The sequence below is a fragment of the Symphalangus syndactylus genome, chromosome 16 (genome assembly GCF_028878055.3).
Source record: "Symphalangus syndactylus isolate Jambi chromosome 16, NHGRI_mSymSyn1-v2.1_pri, whole genome shotgun sequence".
Classification (NCBI taxonomy): Eukaryota; Metazoa; Chordata; class Mammalia; order Primates; family Hylobatidae; genus Symphalangus; species Symphalangus syndactylus.
Genome location: NC_072438.2, coordinates 103465598 through 103490009, shown reverse-complemented (window position 1 = coordinate 103490009; position 24412 = coordinate 103465598).

Genomic DNA, 24412 nt, shown 5'->3' with positions numbered 1-24412 from the left:
ATATCAGAAATAAGTTTCACACAATGCTTCTGTGTAGTTTTTATTTGAAGATATTATTTTTCCCAATAGAGGCCTCTTAGCGCTCAGAATGTCCAATTGCAGTTTCTACAGAAAGAGTGTTTCAGAAAGGCTCAATCAAAAGTAAGGTTCAACTCTGTTATTTGAATGCACAGAACAGAAAGAAGTTTCATACAATGCTTCTGTGTAGTTTATATTTGAACATATTCTTTTTTCCACTATTACCCACTTAGCGCTACGAATGTCCAGTTGCATTTTCTACAGACAGAGTGTTTCAAAACTGCTCAATCAAAAGTATGGTTTAACTCTGTTAGCTGAATGCTCAGATGAGAAAGAAGTTTCACAGAATGCTTCTGTGTAGTTTATATTTGAATATATTCCTTTTTCCACTACTACTCTCTTAGCGCTCCAAATGTCCAGTTGCATTTTCTACAGAAAGAGTGTTCAGATCTGCTCAATCAAAAGTATGGTTTAACTCTGTTAGCTGAATGCACAGATCAGAAAGAAGTTTCACAGAATGATTCTGTGTAGTTTATATTTGGAGACATTCCTTTTTCCACTATTACCCTCTTAGAGCTCCGAATCTCCACTTGCATTTTCTACAGAAAGAGTGTTTCAGAACGGCTCAATCAAAACTAAGGTTCAACTCTTTTAGTTGAACAAACAGAACAGAAAGAAGTTTCACACAATTCTTCTGTGTAGTTTTTATTTGTAGACATTCTTTTTCCCAATATAGGCCTCTTAGCACTCAGAATGTCCAATTGCAGTTTCTACACAAAGAGTGTTTCACAACGGCTCAATCAAAAGTAAGGTTCAACTCTGTTAGCTGAATGCACAGAACAGAAAGAAGTTTCATACAATGCTTCTGTGTAGTTTATATTTGAACATATTCTTTTTTCCACTATTACCCACTTAGCGCTACGAATGTCCAGTTGCATTTTCTACAGACAGAGTGTTTCAAAACTGCTCAATCAAAAGTATGGTTTAACTCTGTTAGCTGAATGCTCAGATCAGAAAGAAGTTTCACAGAATGCTTCTGTGTAGTTTATATTTGAATATATTCCTTTTTCCACTACTACGCTCTTAGCGCTCCAAATGTCCAGTTGCATTTTCTACAGAAAGAGTGTTCAGATCTGCTCAATCAAAAGTATGGTTTAACTCTGTTATCTGAATGCACAGATGAGAAAGAAGTTTCACCGAATGATTCTGTGTAGTTTATATTTGAAGACATTCCTTTTTCCACTATTACCCTCTTAGCGCTCCGAATCTCCACTTGCATTTTCTACAAAAAGAGTGTTTCATAACTGCTCAATCAAAAATATGTTTTATTTCTGTTAACTGAATTTACAGATCAGAAATAAGTTTCACAGGATGCATCCGTGTAGTTTTTATTTGAAGATATTCTTTTTCCCAATGTAGGCCTCTTAGCGCTTAGCATGTCCAATTGCAGTTTCTACAGAAAGAGTGTTTCAGAACGGCTCAATCAAAAGTAAGGTTCAACTCTGTTAGTTGAATGCACAGAACAGAAAGAATTTTCACAGAATGCTACTGTGTAGTTTATATTTGAATATATTCCTTTTTCCACTATTACCCTCTTAGCGCTCCGAATGTCCACTTGCATTTTCTACAGAAAGAGTGTTCAGAACTGCGCAATCAAAAGTATGGTTTAACTCTGTTAGCTTAATGAACATATCAGAAATAAGTTTCACACAATGCTTCTGTGTAGTTTTTATTTGAAGATATTATTTTTCCCAATAGAGGCCTCTTAGCGCTCAGAATGTCCAATTGCAGTTTCTACACAAAGAGAGTTTCAGAAAGGCTCAATCAAAAGTAAGGTTCAACTCTGTTAGTTGAATGCACAGAACAGAAAGAAGTTTCATACAATGCTTCTGTGTAGTTTATATTTGAACATATTCTTTTTTCCACTATTACCCACTTAGCGCTACGAATGTCCAGTTGCATTTTCTACAGACAGAGTGTTTCAAAACTGCTCAATCAAAAGTATGGTTTAACTCTGTTAGCTGAATGCTCAGATCAGAAAGAAGTTTCACAGAATGCTTCTGTGTAGTTTATATTTGAATATATTCCTTTTTCCACTACTACGCTCTTAGCGCTCCAAATGTCCACTTGCATTTTCTACAGAAAGAGTGTTCAGATCTGCTCAATCAAAAGTATGGTTTACCTCTGTTAGCTGAATGCACAGATCAGAAAGAAGTTTCACCGAATGATTCTGTGTAGTTTATATTTGAAGACATTCCTTTTTCCACTATTACCCTCTTAGTGCTCCGAATCTCCACTTGCATTTTATACAAAAAGAGTGTTTCATAACTGCTCAATCAAAAATATGTTTTATCTCTGTTAACTGAATTTACAGATCAGAAATAAGTTTCACAGAATGCATCTGTGTAGTTTTTATTTGAAGATATTCTTTTTCTCAATGTAGGCCTCTTAGCGCTTAGCATGTCCAATTGCAGTTTCTACAGAAAGAGTGTTTCAGAACGGCTCAATCAAAAGTAAGGTTCAACTCTGTTAGTTGAATGCACAGAACAGAAAGAATTTTCACAGAATGCTACTGTATTTTATATTTGGATATATTCCTTTTTCCACTATTACCCTCTTAGCGCTCCGAATGTCCACTTGCATTTTCTACAGAAAGAGTGTTCAGAACTGCGCAATCAAAAGTATGGTTTAACTCTGTTTGCTTAATGAACATATCAGAAATAAGTTTCACACAATGCTTCTGTGTAGTTTTTATTTGAAGATATTAGTTTTCCCAATAGAGGCCTCTTAGCGCTCAGAATGTCCAATTGCAGTTTCTACAGAAAGAGTGTTTCAGAAAGGCTCTATCAAAAGTAAGTTTCAACTCTGTTAGTTGAATGCACAGAACAGAAAGAAGTTTCATACAATGCTTCTGTGTAGTTTATATTTGAACATATTCTTTTTTCCACTATTACCCACTTAGCGCTACGAATGTCCAGTTGCATTTTCTACAGACAGAGTGTTTCAAAACTGCTCAATCAAAAGTATGGTTTAACTCCGTTAGCTGAATGCTCAGATCAGAAAGAAGTTTCACAGAATGCTTCTGTGTAGTTTATATTTGAATATATTCCTTTTTCCACTACTACTCTTTTAGCGCTCCAAATGTCCAGTTGCATTTTCTACAGAAAGAGTGTTCAGATCTGCTCAATCAAAAGTATGGTTTAACTCTGTTAGCTGAATGCACAGATCAGAAAGACGTTTCACAGAATGATTCTGTGTAGTTTATATTTGGAGACATTCCTTTTTCCACTATTACCCTCTTAGCGCTCCGAATCTCCACTTGCATTTTCTACAGAAAGAGTGTTTCAGAACGGCTCAATCAAAACTAAGGTTCAACTCTTTTGGTTTAACAAACAGAACAGAAAGAAGTTTCACACAATTCTTCTGTATAGTTTTTATTTGTAGACATTCTTTTTCCCAATATAGGCCTCTTAGCGCTCAGAATTTCCAATTGCAGTTTCTACAGATAGAGTGTTTCAGAACGGCTCAATCAAAAGTAAGGTTCAACTCTGTTAGTTGAATGCACAGAACAGAAAGAAGTTTCATACAATGCTTCTGTGTAGTTTATATTTGAACATATTCTTGTTTCCACTATTACCCACTTAGCGCTACGAATGTCCAGTTGCATTTTCTACAGACAGAGTGTTTCAAAACTGCTCAATCAAAAGTATGGTTTAACTCTGTTAGCTGAATGCTCAGATCAGAAAGAAGTTTCACAGAATGCTTCTGTGTAGTTTATATTTGAATATATTCCTTTTTCCACTACTACGCTCTTAGCGCTCCAAATGTCCAGTTGCATTTTCTACAGAAAGAGTGTTCAGATCTGCTCAATCAAAAGTATGGTTTAACTCTGTTAGCTGAATGCACAGATCAGAAAGAAGTTTCACCGAATGATTCTGTGTAGTTTATATTTGAAGACATTCCTTTTTCCACTATTACCCTCTTAGCGCTCCGAATCTCCACTTGCATTTTCTACAAAAAGAATGTTTCATAACTGCTCAATCAAAAATATGTTTTATCTCTGTTAACTGAATTTACAGATCAGAAATAAGTTTCACAGAATGCATCTGTGTAGTTTTTATTTGAAGATATTCTTTTTCCCAATGTAGGCCTCTTATCGCTTAGCATGTCCAATTGCAGTTTCTACAGAAAGAGTGTTTCAGAACGGCTCAATCAAAAGTAAGGTTCAACTCTGTTAGTTGAATGCACAGAACAGAAAGAATTTTCACAGAATGCTACTGTGTAGTTGATATTTGAATATATTCCTTTTTCCACTATTACCCTCTTAGCGCTCCGAATGTCCACTTGCATTTTCTACAGAAAGAGTGTTCAGAACTGCGCAATCAAAAGTATGGTTTAACTCTGTTAGCTTAATGAACATATCAGAAATAAGTTTCACACAATGCTTCTGTGTAGTTTTTATTTGAAGACATTATTTTTCCCAATATAGGCCTCTTAGCGCTCAGAATGTCCAATTCCAGTTTCTACAGAAAGAGTGTTTCAGAAAGGCTCAATCAAAAGTAAGGTTCAACTCTGTTAGTTGAATGCACAGAACAGAAAGTAGTTTCATACAATGCTTCTGTGTAGTTTATATTTGAACATATTCTTTTTTCCACTATTACCCACTTAGCGCTACGAATGTCCAGTTGCATTTTCTACAGACAGAGTGTTTCAAAACTGCTCAATCAAAAGTATGGTTTAACGCCGTTAGCTGAATGCTCAGATCAGAAAGAAGTTTCACAGAATGCTTCTGTGTAGTTTATATTTGAATATATTCCTTTTTCCACTACTACTCTTTTAGCGCTCCAAATGTCCAGTTGCATTTTCTACAGAAAGAGTGTTCAGATCTGCTCAATCAAAAGTATGGTTTAACTCTGTTAGCTGAATGCACAGATCAGAAAGAAGTTTCACAGAATGATTCTGTGTAGTTTATATTTGGAGACATTCCTTTTTCCACTATTACCCTCTTAGCGCTCCGAATCTCCACTTGCATTTTCTACAGAAAGAGTGTTTCAGAACGGCTCAATCAAAACTAAGGTTCAACTCTTTTAGTTGAACAAACAGAACAGAAAGAAGTTTCACACAATTCTTCTGTGTAGTTTTTATTTGTAGACATTCTTTTTCCCAATATAGGCCTCTTAGCGCTCAGAATTTCCAATTGCAGTTTCTACAGAAAGAGTGTTTCAGAACGGCTCAATCAAAAGTAAGGTTCAACTCTGTTAGTTGAATGCACAGAACAGAAAGAAGTTTCATACAATGCTTCTGTGTAGTTTATATTTGAACATATTCTTGTTTCCACTATTACCCACTTAGCGCTACGAATGTCCAGTTGCATTTTCTACAGACAGAGTGTTTCAAAACTGCTCAATCAAAAGTATGGTTTAACTCTGTTAGCTGAATGCTCAGATCAGAAAGAAGTTTCACCGAATGCTTCTGTGTAGTTTATATTTGAATATATTCCTTTTTCCACTACTACGCTCTTAGCGCTCCAAATGTCCAGTTGCATTTTCTACAGAAAGAGTGTTCAGATCTGCTCAATCAAAAGTATGTTTTAACTCTGTTAGCTGAATGCACAGATCAGAAAGAAGTTTCACCGAATGATTCTGTGTAGTTTATATTTGAAGACATTCCTTTTTCCACTATTACCCTCTTAGCGCTCCGAATCTCCACTTGCATTTTCTACAAAAAGAATGTTTCATAACTGCTCAATCAAAAATATGTTTTATCTCTGTTAACTGAATTTACAGATCAGAAATAAGTTTCACAGAATGCATCTGTGTAGTTTTTATTTGAAGATATTCTTTTTCCCAATGTAGGCCTCTTAGCGCTTAGCATGTCCAATTGCAGTTTCTACAGAAAGAGTGTTTCAGAACGGCTCAATCAAAAGTAAGGTTCAACTCTGTTAGTTGAATGCACAGAACAGAAAGAATTTTCACAGAATGCTACTGTGTAGTTTATATTTGAATATATTCCTTTTTCCACTATTACCCTCTTAGCGCTCCGAATGTCCACTTGCATTTTCTACAGAAAGAGTGTTCAGAACTGCGCAATCAAAAGTATGGTTTAACTCTGTTAGCTTAATGAACATATCAGAAATAAGTTTCACACAATGCTTCTGTGTAGTTTTTATTTGAAGACATTATTTTTCCCAATATAGGCCTCTTAGCGCTCAGAATGTCCAATTGCAGTTCCTACAGAAAGAGTGTTTCAGAAAGGCTCAATCAAAAGTAAGGTTCAAATCTGTTAGTTGAATGCACAGAACAGAAAGAAGTTTCATACAATGCTTCTGTGTAGTTTATATTTGAACATATTCTTTTTTCCACTATTACCCACTTAGCGCTACGAATGTCCAGTTGCATTTTCTACAGACAGAGTGTTTCAAAACTGCTCAATCAAAAGTATGGTTTAACTCCGTTAGCTGAATGCTCAGATCAGAAAGAAGTTTCACAGAATGCTTCTGTGTAGTTTATATTTGAATATATTCCTTTTTCCACTACTACTCTCTTAGCGCTCCAAATGTCCAGTTGCATTTTCTACAGAAAGAGTGTTCAGATCTGCTCAATCAAAAGTATGGTTTAACTCTGTTAGATGAATGCACAGATCAGAAAGAAGTTTCACAGAATGATTCTGTGTAGTTTATATTTGGAGACATTCCTTTTTCCACTATTACCCTCTTAGCGCTCTGAATCTCCACTTGCATTTTCTACAGAAAGAGTGTCTCAGAACGGCTCAATCAAAACTAAGGTTCAAATCTTTTAGTTGAACAAACAGAACAGAAAGAAGTTTCACACAATTCTTCTGTGTAGTTTTTATTTGTAGACATTCTTTTTCCCAATATAGGCCTCTTAGCGCTCAGAATGTCCAATTGCAGTTTCTACAGAAAGAGTGTTTCAGAACGGCTCAATCAAAAGTAAGGTTCAACTCTGTTAGTTGAATGCACAGAACAGAAAGAAGTTTCATACAATGCTTCTGTGTAGTTTATATTTGAACATATTCTTTTTTCCACTATTACCCACTTAGCGCTACGAATGTCCAGTTGCATTTTCTACAGACAGAGTGTTTCAAAACTGCTCAATCAAAAGTATGGTTTAACTCTGTTAGCTGAATGCTCAGATCAGAAAGAAGTTTCACAGAATGCTTCTGTGTAGTTTATATTTGAATATATTCCTTTTTCCACTACTACTCTCTTAGCGCTCCAAATGTCCAGTTGCATTTTCTACAGAAAGTGTGTTCAGATCTGCTCAATCAAAAGTATGGTTTAACTCTGTTAGCTGAATGCACAGATCAGAAAGAAGTTTCACAGAATGATTCTGTGTAGTTTATATTTGGAGACATTCCTTTTTCCACTATTACCCTCTTAACGCTCCGAATCTCCACTTGCATTTTCTACAGAAAGAGTGTTTCAGAACGGCTCAATCAAAACTAAGGTTCAACTCTTTTTGTTGAACAAACAGAACAGAAAGTAATTTCACACAATTCTTCTGTGTAGTTTTTATTTGTAGACATTCTTTTTCCCAATATAGGCCTCTTAGCGCTCAGAATGTCCAATTGCAGTTTCTACAGAAAGAGTGTTTCAGAACGGCTCAATCAAAAGTAAGGTTCAACTCTGGTAGTTGAATGCACAGAACAGAAAGAAGTTTCATACAATGATTCTGTGTAGTTTATATTTGAACATATTATTTTTTCCACTATGACCCACTTAGCGCTACGAATGTCCAGTTGCATTTTCTACAGACAGAGTGTTTCAAAACTGCTCAATCCAAAGTATGGTTTAACTCTGTTAGCTGAATGCTCAGATCAGAAAGAAGTTTCACAGAATGCTTCTGTGTAGTTTATATTTGAATATATTCCTTTTTCCACTACTACACTCTTAGCGCTCCAAATGTCCAGTTGCATTATCTACAGAAAGAGTGTTCAGATCTGCTCAATCAAATGTATGGTTTAACTCTGTTAGCTGAATGCACAGATCAGAAAGAAGTTTCACAGAATGATTCTGTGTAGTTTATATTTGAAGACATTCCTTTTTCCACTATTACCCTCTTAGCGATCCGAATCTCCACTTGCATTTTCTACAAAAAGAGTGTTTCATAACTGCTCAATCAAAAATATGTTTTATCTCTGTTAACTGAATTTACAGATCAGAAATAAGTTTCACAGAATGCATCTGTGTAGTTTTTATTTGAAGATATTCTTTTTCCCAATGTAGGCCTCTTAGCGCTTAGCATGTCCAATTGCAGTTTCTACAGAAAGAGTGTTTCAGAACGGCTCAATCAAAAGTAAGGTTCAACTCTGTTAGTTGAATGCACAGAACAGAAAGAATTTTCACAGAATGCTACTGTGTAGTTTATATTTGAATATATTCCTTTTTCCACTATTACCCTCTTAGCGCTCCGAGTGTCCACTTGCATTTTCTACAGAAAGAGGGTTCAGCACTGCGCAATCAAAAGTATGGTTTAACTCTGTTAGCTTAATGAACATATCAGAAATAAGTTTCACACAATGCTTCTGTGTAGTTTTTATTTGAAGATATTATTTTTCCCAATAGAGGCCTCTTAGCGCTCAGAATGTCCAATTGAAGTTTCTACAGAAAGAGTGTTTCAGAAAGGCTCAATCAAAAGTAAGGTTCAACTCTGTTAGTTGAATGCACAGAACAGAAAGAAGTTTCATACAATGCTTCTGTGTAGTTTATATTTGAACATATTCTTTTTTCCACTATTACCCACTTAGCGCTATGAATGTCCAGTTGCATTTTCTACAGACAGAGTGTTTCAAAACTGCTCAATCAAAAGTATGGTTTAACTCCGTTAGCTGAATGCTCAGATCAGAAAGAAGATTCACAGAATGCTTCTGTGTAGTTTATATTTGAATATATTCCTTTTTCCACTACTACTCTTTTAGCGCTCCAAATGTCCAGTTGCATTTTCTACAGAAAGAGGGTTCAGATCTGCTCAATCAAAAGTATGGTTTAACTCTGTTAGCTGAATGCACAGATCAGAAAGAAGTTTCACAGAATTATTCTGTGTAGTTTATATTTGGAGACATTCCTTTTTCCACTATTACCCTCTTAGCGCTCCGAATCTCCACTTGCATTTTCTACAGAAAGAGTGTTTCAGAACGGCTCAATCAAAACTAAGGTTCAACTCTTTTAGTTGAACAAACAGAACAGAAAGAAGTTTCACACAATTCTTCTGTGTAGTTTTTATTTGTAGACATTCTTTTTCCCAATATAGGCCTCTTAGCGCTCAGAATTTCCAATTGCAGTTTCTACAGAAAGAGTGTTTCAGAACGGCTCAATCAAAAGTAAGGTTCAACTCTGTTAGTTGAATGCACAGAACAGAAAGAAGTTTCATACAATGCTTCTGTGTAGTTTATATTTGAACATATTCTTTTTTCCACTATTACCCACTTAGCGCTACGAATGTCCAGTTGCATTTTCTACAGACAGAGTGTTTCAAAACTGCTCAATCCAAAGTATGGTTTAACTCTGTTAGCTGAATGCTCAGATCAGAAAGAAGTTTCACAGAATGCTTCTGTGTAGTTTATATTGGAATATATTCCTTTTTCCACTACTACGCTCTTAGCGCTCCAAATGTCCAGTTGCATTTTCTACAGAAAGAGTGTTCAGATCTGCTCAATCAAAAGTATGGTTTAACTCTGTTAGCTGAATGCACAGATCAGAAAGAAGTTTCACCGAATGATTCTGTGTAGTTTATATTTGAAGACATTCCTTTTTCCACTATTACCCTCTTAGCGCTCCGAATCTCCATTTGCATTTTCTACAAAAAGAGTGTTTCATAACTGCTCAATCAAAAATATGTTTTATCTCTGTTAACTGAATTTACAGATCAGAAATAAGTTTCACAGAATGCATCTGTGTAGTTTTTATTTGAAGATATTCTTTTTCCCAATGTAGGCCTCTTAGCGCTTAGCATGTCCAATTGCAGTTTCTACAGAAAGAGTGTTTCAGAACGGCTCAATCAAAAGTAAGGTTCAACTCTGTTAGTTGAATGCACAGAACAGAAAGAATTTTCACAGAATGCTACTGTGTAGTTTATATTTGAATATATTCCTTTTTCCACTATTACCCTCTTAGCGCTCCGAATGTCCACTTGCATTTTCTACAGAAAGAGTGTTCAGAACTGCGCAATCAAAAGTATGGTTTAACTCTGTTAGCTTAATGAACATATCAGAAATAAGTTTCACACAATGCTTCTGTGTAGTTTTTATTTGAAGACATTATTTTTCCCAATATAGGCCTCTTAGCGCTCAGAATGTCCAATTGCAGTTTCTACAGAAAGAGTGTTTCAGAAAGGCTCAATCAAAAGTAAGGTTCAACTCTGTTAGTTGAATGCACAGAACAGAAAGAAGTTTCATACAATGCTTCTGTGTAGTTTATATTTGAACATATTCTTTTTTCCACTATTACCCACTTAGCGCTACGAATGTCTAGTTGCATTTTCTACAGACAGAGTGTTTCAAAACTGCTCAATCAAAAGTATGGTTTAACTCCGTTAGCTGAATGCTCAGATCAGAAAGAAGTTTCACAGAATGCTTCTGTGTAGTTTATATTTGAATATATTCCTTTTTCCACTACTACTCTCTTAGCGCTCCAAATGTCCAGTTGCATTTTCTACAGAAAGAGTGTTCAGATCTGCTCAATCAAAAGTATGGTTTAACTCTGTTAGCTGAATGCACAGATCAGAAAGAAGTTTCACAGAATGATTCTGTGTAGTTTTTATTTGGAGACATTCCTTTTTCCACTATTACCCTCTTAGCGCTCCGAATCTCCACTTGCATTTTCTACAGAAAGAGTGTTTCAGAACGGCTCAATCAAAACTAAGGTTCAACTCTTTTAGTTGAACAAACAGAACAGAAAGAAGTTTCACACAATTCTTCTGTGTAGTTTTTATTTGTAGACATTCTTTTTCCCAATATAGGCCTCTTAGCGCTCAGAATTTCCAATTGCAGTTTCTACAGAAAGAGTGTTTCAGAACGGCTCAATCAAAAGTAAGGTTCAACTCTGTTAGTTGAATGCACAGAACAGAAAGAAGTTTCATACAATGCTTCTGTGTAGTTTATATTTGAACATATTCTTGTTTCCACTATTACCCACTTAGCTCTACGAATGTCCAGTTGCATTTTCTACAGACAGAGTGTTTCAAAACTGCTCAATCAAAAGTATGGTTTAACTCTGTTAGCTGAATGCTCAGATCAGAAAGAAGTTTCACCGAATGCTTCTGTGTAGTTTATATTTGAATATATTCCTTTTTCCACTACTACGCTCTTAGCGCTCCAAATGTCCAGTTGCATTTTCTACAGAAAGAGTGTTCAGATCTGCTCAATCAAAAGTATGGTTTAACTCTGTTAGCTGAATGCACAGATCAGAAAGAAGTTTCACCGAATGATTCTGTGTAGTTTATATTTGAAGACATTCCATTTTCCACTATTACCCTCTTAGCGCTCCGAATCTCCACTTGCATTTTCTACAAAAAGAATGTTTCATAACTGCTCAATCAAAAATATGTTTTATCTCTGTTAACTGAATTTACAGATCAGAAATAAGTTTCACAGAATGCATCTGTGTAGTTTTTATTTGAAGATATTCTTTTTCCCAATGTAGGCCTCTTAGCGCTTAGCATGTCCAATTGCAGTTTCTACAGAAAGAGTGTTTCAGAACGGCTCAATCAAAAGTAAGGTTCAAATCTGTTAGTTGAATGCACAGAACAGAAAGAATTTTCACAGAATGCTACTGTGTAGTTTATATTTGAATATATTCCTTTTTCCACTATTACCCTCTTAGCGCTCCGAATGTCCACTTGCATTTTCTACAGAAAGAGTGTTCAGAACTGCGCAATCAAAAGTATGGTTTAACTCTGTTAGCTTAATGAACATATCAGAAATAAGTTTCACACAATGCTTCTGTGTAGTTTTTATTTGAAGACATTATTTTTCCCAATATAGGCCTCTTAGCGCTCAGAATGTCCAATTGCAGTTCCTACAGAAAGAGTGTTTCAGAAAGGCTCAATCAAAAGTAAGGTTCAAATCTGTTAGTTGAATGCACAGAACAGAAAGAAGTTTCATACAATGCTTCTGTGTAGTTTATATTTGAACATATTCTTTTTTCCACTATTACCCACTTAGCGCTACGAATGTCCAGTTGCATTTTCTACAGACAGAGTGTTTCAAAACTGCTCAATCAAAAGTATGGTTTAACTCCGTTAGCTGAATGCTCAGATCAGAAAGAAGTTTCACAGAATGCTTCTGTGTAGTTTATATTTGAATATATTCCTTTTTCCACTACTACTCTCTTAGCGCTCCAAATGTCCAGTTGCATTTTCTACAGAAAGAGTGTTCAGATCTGCTCAATCAAAAGTATGGTTTAACTCTGTTAGATGAATGCACAGATCAGAAAGAAGTTTCACAGAATGATTCTGTGTAGTTTATATTTGGAGACATTCCTTTTTCCACTATTACCCTCTTAGCGCTCTGAATCTCCACTTGCATTTTCTACAAAAAGAGTGTCTCAGAACGGCTCAATCAAAACTAAGGTTCAACTCTTTTAGTTGAACAAACAGAACAGAAAGAAGTTTCACACAATTCTTCTGTGTAGTTTTTATTTGTAGACATTCTTTTTCCCAATATAGGCCTCTTAGCGCTCAGAATGTCCAATTGCAGTTTCTACAGAAAGAGTGTTTCAGAACGGCTCAATAAAAAGTAAGGTTCAACTCTGTTAGTTGAATGCACAGAACAGAAAGAAGTTTCATACAATGCTTCTGTGTAGTTTATATTTGAACATATTCTTTTTTCCACTATTACCCACTTAGCGCTACGAATGTCCAGTTGCATTTTCTACAGACAGAGTGTTTCAAAACTGCTCAATCAAAAGTATGGTTTAACTCTGTTAGCTGAATGCTCAGATCAGAAAGAAGTTTCACAGAATGCTTCTGTGTAGTTTATATTTGAATATATTCCTTTTTCCACTACTACTCTCTTAGCGCTCCAAATGTCCAGTTGCATTTTCTACAGAAAGTGTGTTCAGATCTGCTCAATCAAAAGTATGGTTTAACTCTGTTAGCTGAATGCACAGATCAGAAAGAAGTTTCACAGAATGATTCTGTGTAGTTTATATTTGGAGACATTCCTTTTTCCACTATTACCCTCTTAACGCTCCGAATCTCCACTTGCATTTTCTACAGAAAGAGTGTTTCAGAACGGCTCAATCAAAACTAAGGTTCAACTCTTTTTGTTGAACAAACAGAACAGAAAGTAATTTCACACAATTCTTCTGTGTAGTTTTTATTTGTAGACATTCTTTTTCCCAATATAGGCCTCTTAGCGCTCAGAATGTCCAATTGCAGTTTCTACAGAAAGAGTGTTTCAGAACGGCTCAATCAAAAGTAAGGTTCAACTCTGGTAGTTGAATGCACAGAACAGAAAGAAGTTTCATACAATGATTCTGTGTAGTTTATATTTGAACATATTATTTTTTCCACTATGACCCACTTAGCGCTACGAATGTCCAGTTGCATTTTCTACAGACAGAGTTTTTCAAAACTGCTCAATCCAAAGTATGGTTTAACTCTGTTAGCTGAATGCTCAGATCAGAAAGAAGTTCCACAGAATGCTTCTGTGTAGTTTATATTTGAATATATTCCTTTTTCCACTACTACACTCTTAGCGCTCCAAATGTCCAGTTGCATTATCTACAGAAAGAGTGTTCAGATCTGCTCAATCAAATGTATGGTTTAACTCTGTTAGCTGAATGCACAGATCAGAAAGAAGTTTCACAGAATGATTCTGTGTAGTTTATATTTGAAGACATTCCTTTTTCCACTATTACCCTCTTAGCGATCCGAATCTCCACTTGCATTTTCTACAAAAAGAGTGTTTCATAACTGCTCAATCAAAAATATGTTTTATCTCTGTTAACTGAATTTACAGATCAGAAATAAGTTTCACAGAATGCATCTGTGTAGTTTTTATTTGAAGATATTCTTTTTCCCAATGTAGGCCTCTTAGCGCTTAGCATGTCCAATTGCAGTTTCTACAGAAAGAGTGTTTCAGAACGGCTCAATCAAAAGTAAGGTTCAACTCTGTTAGTTGAATGCACAGAACAGAAAGAATTTTCACAGAATGCTACTGTGTAGTTTATATTTGAATATATTCCTTTTTCCACTATTACCCTCTTAGCGCTCCGAGTGTCCACTTGCATTTTCTACAGAAAGAGGGTTCAGCACTGCGCAATCAAAAGTATGGTTTAACTCTGTTAGCTTAATGAACATATCAGAAATAAGTTTCACACAATGCTTCTGTGTAGTTTTTATTTGAAGATATTATTTTTCCCAATAGAGGCCTCTTAGCGCTCAGAATGTCCAATTGAAGTTTCTACAGAAAGAGTGTTTCAGAAAGGCTCAATCAAAAGTAAGGTTCAACTCTGTTAGTTGAATGCACAGAACAGAAAGAAGTTTCATACAATGCTTCTGTGTAGTTTATATTTGAACATATTCTTTTTTCCACTATTACCCACTTAGCGCTACGAATGTCCAGTTGCATTTTCTACAGACAGAGTGTTTCAAAACTGCTCAATCAAAAGTATGGTTTAACTCCGTTAGCTGAATGCTCAGATCAGAAAGAAGTTTCACAGAATGCTTCTGTGTAGTTTATATTTGAATATATTCCTTTTTCCACTACTACTCTTTTAGCGCTCCAAATGTCCAGTTGCATTTTCTACAGAAAGAGGGTTCAGATCTGCTCAATCAAAAGTATGGTTTAACTCTGTTAGCTGAATGCACAGATCAGAAAGAAGTTTCACAGAATTATTCTGTGTAGTTTATATTTGGAGACATTCCTTTTTCCACTATTACCCTCTTAGCGCTCCGAATCTCCACTTGCATTTTCTACAGAAAGAGTGTTTCAGAACGGCTCAATCAAAACTAAGGTTCAACTCTTTTAGTTGAACAAACAGAACAGAAAGAAGTTTCACACAATTCTTCTGTGTAGTTTTTATTTGTAGACATTCTTTTTCCCAATATAGGCCTCTTAGCGCTCAGAATTTCCAATTGCAGTTACTACAGAAAGAGTGTTTCAGAACGGCTCAATCAAAAGTAAGGTTCAACTCTGTTAGTTGAATGCACAGAACAGAAAGAAGTTTCATACAATGCTTCTGTGTAGTTTATATTTGAACATATTCTTTTTTCCACTATTACCCACTTAGCGCTATGAATGTCCAGTTGCATTTTCTACAGACAGAGTGTTTCAAAACTGCTCAATCAAAAGTATGGTTTAACTCCGTTAGCTGAATGCTCAGATCAGAAAGAAGATTCACAGAATGCTTCTGTGTAGTTTATATTTGAATATATTCCTTTTTCCACTACTACTCTTTTAGCGCTCCAAATGTCCAGTTGCATTTTCTACAGAAAGAGGGTTCAGATCTGCTCAATCAAAAGTATGGTTTAACTCTGTTAGCTGAATGCACAGATCAGAAAGAAGTTTCACAGAATTATTCTGTGTAGTTTATATTTGGAGACATTCCTTTTTCCACTATTACCCTCTTAGCGCTCCGAATCTCCACTTGCATTTTCTACAGAAAGAGTGTTTCAGAACGGCTCAATCAAAACTAAGGTTCAACTCTTTTAGTTGAACAAACAGAACAGAAAGAAGTTTCACACAATTCTTCTGTGTAGTTTTTATTTGTAGACATTCTTTTTCCCAATATAGGCCTCTTAGCGCTCAGAATTTCCAATTGCAGTTTCTACAGAAAGAGTGTTTCAGAACGGCTCAATCAAAAGTAAGGTTCAACTCTGTTAGTTGAATGCACAGAACAGAAAGAAGTTTCATACAATGCTTCTGTGTAGTTTATATTTGAACATATTCTTTTTTCCACTATTACCCACTTAGCGCTACGAATGTCCAGTTGCATTTTCTACAGACAGAGTGTTTCAAAACTGCTCAATCCAAAGTATGGTTTAACTCTGTTAGCTGAATGCTCAGATCAGAAAGAAGTTTCACAGAATGCTTCTGTGTAGTTTATATTGGAATATATTCCTTTTTCCACTACTACGCTCTTAGCGCTCCAAATGTCCAGTTGCATTTTCTACAGAAAGAGTGTTCAGATCTGCTCAATCAAAAGTATGGTTTAACTCTGTTAGCTGAATGCACAGATCAGAAAGAAGTTTCACCGAATGATTCTGTGTAGTTTATATTTGAAGACATTCCTTTTTCCACTATTACCCTCTTAGCGCTCCGAATCTCCACTTGCATTTTCTACAAAAAGAGTGTTTCATAACTGCTCAATCAAAAATATGTTTTATCTCTGTTAACTGAATTTACAGATCAGAAATAAGTTTCACAGAATGCATCTGTGTAGTTTTTATTTGAAGATATTCTTTTTCCCAATGTAGGCCTCTTAGCGCTTAGCATGTCCAATTGCAGTTTCTACAGAAAGAGTGTTTCAGAACGGCTCAATCAAAAGTAAGGTTCAACTCTGTTAGTTGAATGCACAGAACAGAAAGAATTTTCACAGAATGCTACTGTGTAGTTTATATTTGAATATATTCCTTTTTCCACTATTACCCTCTTAGCGCTCCGAATGTCCACTTGCATTTTCTACAGAAAGAGTGTTCAGAACTGCGCAATCAAAAGTATGGTTTAACTCTGTTAGCTTAATGAACATATCAGAAATAAGTTTCACACAATGCTTCTGTGTAGTTTTTATTTGAAGACATTATTTTTCCCAATATAGGCCTCTTAGCGCTCAGAATGTCCAATTGCAGTTTCTACAGAAAGAGTGTTTCAGAAAGGCTCAATCAAAAGTAAGGTTCAACTCTGTTAGTTGAATGCACAGAACAGAAAGAAGTTTCATACAATGCTTCTGTGTAGTTTATATTTGAACATATTCTTTTTTCCACTATTACCCACTTAGCGCTACGAATGTCTAGTTGCATTTTCTACAGACAGAGTGTTTCAAAACTGCTCAATCAAAAGTATGGTTTAACTCCGTTAGCTGAATGCTCAGATCAGAAAGAAGTTTCACAGAATGCTTCTGTGTAGTTTATATTTGAATATATTCCTTTTTCCACTACTACTCTCTTAGCGCTCCAAATGTCCAGTTGCATTTTCTACAGAAAGAGTGTTCAGATCTGCTCAATCAAAAGTATGGTTTAACTCTGTTAGCTGAATGCACAGATCAGAAAGAAGTTTCACAGAATGGTTCTGTGTAGTTTATATTTGGAGACATTCCTTTTTCCACTATTACCCTCTTAGCGCTCCGAATCTCCACTTGCATTTTCTACAGAAGGAGTGTTTCAGAACGGCTCAATCAAAACTAAGGTTCAACTCTTTTAGTTGAACAAACAGAACAGAAAGAAGTTTCACACAATTCTTCTGTGTAGTTTTTATTTGTAGACATTCTTTTTCCCAATATAGGCCTCTTAGCGCTCAGAATGTCCAATTGCAGTTTCTACAGAAAGAGTGTTTCAGAACGGCTCAATCAAAAGTAAGGTTCAACTCTGTTAGTTGAATGCAGAGAACAGAAAGAAGTTTCATACAATGCTTCTGTGTAGTTTATATTTGAACATATTCTTTTTTCCACTATTACCCACTTAGCGCTACGAATGTCCCGTTGCATTTTCTACAGACAGAGTGTTTCAAAACTACTCAAACAAAAGTATGGTTTAACTCTGTTAGCTGAATGCTCAGATCAGAAAGAAGTTTCACAGAATGCTTCTGTGTAGTTTATATTTGAATATATTCCTTTTTCCACTACTACTCTCTTAGCGCTCCAAATGTCCAGTTGCATTTTCTACAGAAAGTGTGTTCAGATCTGCTCAATCAAAAGTATGGTTTAACTCTGTTAGCTGAATGCACAGATCAGAAAGAAGTTTCACAGAATGATTCTGTGTAGTTTATATTTGGAGACATTCCTTTTTCCACTATTACCCTCTTAGCGCTCCGAATCTCCACTTGCATTTTCTACAGAAAGAGTGTTTCAGAACGGCTCAATCAAAACTAGGGTTCAAATCTTTTAGTTGAACAAACAGAACAGAAAGAAGTTTCACACAATTCTTCTGTGTAGTTTTTATTTGTAGACATTCTTTTTCCCAATATAGGCCTCTTAGCGCTCAGAATGTCCAATTGCAGTTTCTACAGAAAGAGTGTTTCAGAACGGCTCAATCAAAAGTAAGGTTCAACTCTGTTAGTTGAATGCACAGAACAGAAAGAAGTTTCATACAATGCTTCTGTGTAGTTTATATTTGAACATATTATTTTTTCCACTATTACCCACTTAGCGCTACGAATGTCCAGTTGCTTTTTCTACAGACAGAGTGTTTCAAAACTGCTCAATCCAAAGTATGGTTTAACTCTGTTAGCTGAATGCTCAGATCAGAAAGAAGTTTCACAGAATGCTTCTGTGTAGTTTATATTTGAATATATTCCTTTTTCCACTACTACGCTCTTAGCGCTCCAAATGTCCAGTTGCATTTTCTACAGAAAGAGTGTTCAGATCTGCTCAATCAAAAGTATGGTTTAACTCCGTTAGCTGAATGCACAGATCAGAAAGAAGTTTCACCGAATGATTCTGTGTAGTTTATATTTGAAGACATTACTTTTTTCACTATTACCCTCTTAGCGCTCCGAATCTCCACTTGCATTTTCTACAAAAAGAGTGTTTCATAACTGCTCAATGAAAAATATGTTTTATCTCTGTTAACTGAATTTACAGATCAGAAATAAGTTTCACAGAATGCATCTGTGTAGTTTTTATTTGAAGATATTCTTTTTCCCAATGTAGGCCTCTTAGCGCTTAGCATGTCCAATTGCAGTTTCTACAGAAAGAGTGTTTCAGAACGGCTCAATCAAAAGTAAGGTTCAAATCTGTTAGTTGAATGCACAGAACAGAAAGAATTTTCACAGAATGCTACTGTGTAGTTTATATTTGAATATATTCCTTTTTCCACTATTACCCTCTTAGCGCTCCGAATGTCCACTTGCATTTTCTACAGAAAGAGTGTTCAGAACTGCGCAATCAAAAGTATGGTTTAACTCTGTTAGCTTAATGAACATATCAGAAATAAGTTTCACACAATGCTTCTGTGTAGTTTTTATTTGAAGACATTATTTTTCCCAATATAGGCTTCTTAGCGCTCAGAATGTCCAATTGCAGTTTCTACAGAAAGAGTGTTTCAGAAAGGCTCAATCAAAAGTAAGGTTCAACTCTGTTAGTTGAATGCACAGAACAGAAAGAAGTTTCATACAATGCTTCTGTGTAGTTTATATTTGAACATATTCTTTTTTCCACTATTACCCACTTAGCGCTACGAATGTCCAGTTGCATTTTCTACAGACAGAGTGTTTCAAAACTGCTCAATCAAAAGTATGGTTTAAATCCGTTAGCTGAATGCTCAGATCAGAAAGAAGTTTCACAGAATGCTTCTGTGTAATTTATATTTGAATATATTCCTTTTTCCACTACTACTCTCTTAGCGCTCCAAATGTCCAGTTGCATTTTCTACAGAAAGAGTGTTCAGATCTGCTCAATCAAAAGTATGGTTTAACTCTGTTAGCTGAATGCACAGATCAGAAAGAAGTTTCACAGAATGATTCTGTGTAGTTTATATTTGGAGACATTCCTTTTTCCACTCTGACCCTCTTAGCGCTCCGAATCTCCACTTGCATTTTCTACAGAAAGAGTGTTTCAGAACGGCTCAATCAAAACTAAGGTTCAACTCTTTTAGTTGAACAAACAGAACAGAAAGAAGTTTCACACAATTCTTCTGTGTAGTTTTTATTTGTAGACATTCTTTTTCCCAATATAGGCCTCTTAGCGCTCAGAATGTCCAATTGCAGTTTCTACAGAAAGAGTGTTTCAGAACGGCTCAATCAAAAGTAAGGTTCAACTCTGTTAGTTGAATGCACAGAACAGAAAGAAGTTTCATACAATGCTTCTGTGTAGTTTATATTTGAACATATTCTTTTTTCCACTATTACCCACTTAGCGCTACGAATGTCCAGTTGCATTTTCTACAGACAGAGTGTTTCAAAACTGCTCAAACAAAAGTATGGTTTAACTCTGTTAGCTGAATGCTCAGATCAGAAAGAAGTTTCACAGAATGCTTCTGTGTAGTTTATATTTGAATATATTCCTTTTTCCACTACTACTCTCTTAGCGCTCCAAATGTCCAGTTGCATTTTCTACAGAAAGTGTGTTCAGATCTGCTCAATCAAAAGTATGGTTTAACTCTGTTAGCTGAATGCACAGATCAGAAAGAAGTTTCACAGAATGATTCTGTGTAGTTTATATTTGGAGACATTCCTTTTTCCACTATTACCCTCTTAGCGCTCCGAATCTCCACTTGCATTTTCTACAGAAAGAGTGTTTCAGAACGGCTCAATCAAAACTAAGGTTCAACTCTTTTAGTTGAACAAACAGAACAGAAAGAAGTTTCACACAATTCTTCTGTGTAGTTTTTATTTGTAGACATTCTTTTTCCCAATATAGGCCTCTTAGCGCTCAGAATGTCCAATTGCAGTTTCTACACAAAGAGTGTTTCAGAACGGCTCAATCAAAAGTAAGGTTCAACTCTGTTAGTTGAATGCACAGAACAGAAAGAAGTTTCATACAATGCTTCTGTGTAGTTTATATTTGAACATATTCTTTTTCCCACTATTACCCACTTAGCGCTACGAATGTCCAGTTGCATTTTCTACAGACAGAGTGTTTCAAAACTGCTCAATCAAAAGTATGGTTTAACTCTGTTAGCTGAATGCTCAGATCAGAAAGAAGTTTCACAGAATGCTTCTGTGTAGTTTATATTTGAATATATTCCTTTTTCCACTACTACGCTCTAAGCGCTCCAAATGTCCAGTTGCATTTTCTACAGAAAGAGTGTTCAGATCTGCTCAATCAAAAGTATGGTTTAACTCTGTTAGCTGAATGCACAGATCAGAAAGAAGTTTCACCGAATGATTCTGTGTAGTTTATATTTGAAGACATTCCTTTTTCCACTATTACCCTCTTAGCGCTCCGAATCTCCACTTGCATTTTCTACAAAAAGAGTGTTTCATAACTGCTCAATCAAAAATATGTTTTATCTCTGTTAACTGAATTTACAGATCAGAAATAAGTTTCACAGGATGCATCTGTGTAGTTTTTATTTGAAGATATTGTTTTTCCCAATGTAGGCCTCTTAGAGCTTAGCATGTCCAATTGCAGTTTCTACAGAAAGAGTGTTTCAGAACGGCTCAATCAAAAGTAAGGTTCAACTCTGTTAGTTGAATGCACAGAACAGAAAGAATTTTCACAGAATGCTACTGTGTAGTTTATATTTGAATATATTCCTTTTTCCACTATTACCCTCTTAGCGCTCCGAATGTCCACTTGCATTTTCTACAGAAAGAGTGTTCAGAACTGCGCAATCAAAAGTATGGTTTAACTCTGTTAGCTTAATGAACATATCAGAAATAAGTTTCACACAATGCTTCTGTGTAGTTTTTATTTGAAAACATTATTTTTCCCAATATAGGCCTCTTAGCGCTCAGAATGTCCAATTGCAGTTTCTACAGAAAGAGTGTTTCAGAAAGGCTCAATCAAAAGTAAGGTTCAACTCTGTTAGTTGAATGCACAGAACAGAAAGAAGTTTCATACAATGCTTCTGTGTAGTTTATATTTGAACATATTCTTTTTTCCACTATTACCCACTTAGCGCTACGAATGTCCAGTTGCATTTTCTACAGACAGAGTGTTTCAAAACTGCTCAATGAAAAGTATGGTTTAACTCCGTTAGCTGAATGCTCAGATCAGAACGAAGTTTCACAGAATGCTTCTGTGTAGTTTATATTTGAATATATTCCTTTTTCCACTACTACTCTTTTAGCGCTCCAAATGTCCAGTTGCATTTTCTACAGAAAGAGTGTTCAGATCTGCTCAATCAAAAGTATGGTTTAACTCTGTTAGCTGAATGCACAGATCAGAAAGAAGTTTCACAGAATGATTCTGTGTAGTTTATATTTGGAGACATTCCTTTTTCCACTATTACCCTCTTAGCGCTCCGAATCTCCACTTGCATTTTCTACAGAAAGAGTGTTTCAGAACGGCTCAATCAAAACTAAGGTTCAACTCTTTTAGTTGAACAAACAGAACAGAAAGAAGTTTCACACAATTCTTCTGTGTAGTTTTTATTTGTAGACATTCTTTTTCCCAATATAGGCCTCTTAGCGCTCAGAATGTCCAATTGCAGTTTCTACAGAAAGAGTGTTTCAGAACGGCTCAATCAAAAGTAAGGTTCAACTCTGTTAGTTGAATGCACAGAACAGAAAGAAGTTTCATACAATGCTTCTGTGTAGTTTATATTTGAACATATTCTTTTTTCCACTATTACCCACTTAGCGCTACGAATGTCCAGTTGCATTTTCTACAGACAGAGTGTTTCAAAACTGCTCAATCAAATGTATGGTTTAACTCTGTTAGCTGAATGCTCAGATCAGAAAGAAGTTTCACAAAATGCTTCTGTGTAGTTTATATTTGAATATATTCCTTTTTCCACTACTACGCTCTTAGCGCTCCAAATGTCCAGTTGCATTTTCTACAGAAAGAGTGTTCAGATCTGCTCAATCAAAAGTATGGTTTAACTCTGTTAGCTGAATGCACAGATCAGAAAGAAGTTTCACCGAATGATTCTGTGTAGTTTATATTTGAAGACATTCCTTTTTCCACTATTACCCTCTTAGCGCTCCGAATCTCCACTTGCATTTTCTACAAAAAGAGTGTTTCATAACTGCTCAATCAAAAATATGTTTTATCTCTGTTAACTGAATTTACAGATCAGAAATAAGTTTCACAGAATGCATCTGTGTAGTTTTTATTTGAAGATATTCTTTTTCCCAATGTAGGCCTCTTAGCGCTTCGCATGTCCAATTGCAGTTTCTACAGAAAGAGTGTTTCAGAACGGCTCAATCAAAAGTAAGGTTCAACTCTGTTAGTTGAATGCACAGAACAGAAAGAATTTTCACAGAATGCTACTGTGTAGTTTATATTTGAATATATTCCTTTTTCCACTATTACCCTCTTAGCGCTCCGAATGTCCACTTGCATTTTCTACAGAAAGAGTGTTCAGAACTGCGCAATCAAAGTATGGTTTAACTCTGTTAGCTTAATGAACATATCAGAAATAAGTTTCACACAATGCTTCTGTGTAGTTTTTATTTGAAGACATTATTTTTCCCAATATAGGCCTCTTAGCGCTCAGAATGTCCAATTGCAGTTTCTACAGAAAGAGTGTTTCAGAAAGGCTCAATCAAAAGTAAGGTTCAACTCTGTTAGTTGAATGCACAGAACAGAAAGAAGTTTCATACAATGCTTCTGTGTAGTTTATATTTGAACATATTCTTTTTTCCACTATTACCCACTTAGCGCTACGAATGTCCAGTTGCATTTTCTACAGACAGAGTGTTTCAAAACTGCTCAATCAAAAGTATTGTTTAACTCCGTTAGCTGAATGCTCAGATCAGAAAGAAGTTTCACAGAATGCTTCTGTGTAGTTTATATTTGAATATATTCCTTTTTCCACTACTACTCTCTTAGCGCTCCAAATGTCCAGTTGCATTTTCTACAGAAAGAGTGTTCAGATCTGCTCAATCAAAAGTATGGTTTAACTCTGTTAGCTGAATGCACAGATCAGAAAGAAGTTTCACAGAATGATTCTGTGTAGTTTATATTTGGAGACATTCCTTTTTCCACTATTACCCTCTTAGCGCTCCGAATCTCCACTTGCATTTTCTACAGAAAGAGTGTTTCAGAACGGCTCAATCAAAACTAGGGTTCAAATCTTTTAGTTGAACAAACAGAACAGAAAGAAGTTTCACACAATTCTTCTGTGTAGTTTTTATTTGTAGACATTCTTTTTCCCAATATAGGCCTCTTAGCGCTCAGAATGTCCAATTGCAGTTTCTACAGAAAGAGTGTTTCAGAACGGCTCAATCAAAAGTAAGGTTCAACTCTGTTAGTTGAATGCACAGAACAGAAAGGAGTTTCATACAATGCTTCTGTGTAGTTTATATTTGAACATATTCTTTTTTCCACTATTACCCACTTAGCGCTACGAATGTCCAGTTGCATTTTCTACAGACAGAGTGTTTCAAAACTGCTCAATCCAAAGTATGGTTTAACTCTGTTAGCTGAATGCTCAGATCAGAAAGAAGTTTCACAGAATGCTTCTGTGTAGTTTATATTTGAATATATTCCTTTTTCCACTACTACGCTCTTAGCGCTCCAAATGTCCAGTTGCATTTTCTACAGAAAGAGTGTTCAGATCTGCTCAATCAAAAGTATGGTTTAACTCTGTTAGCTGAATGCACAGAT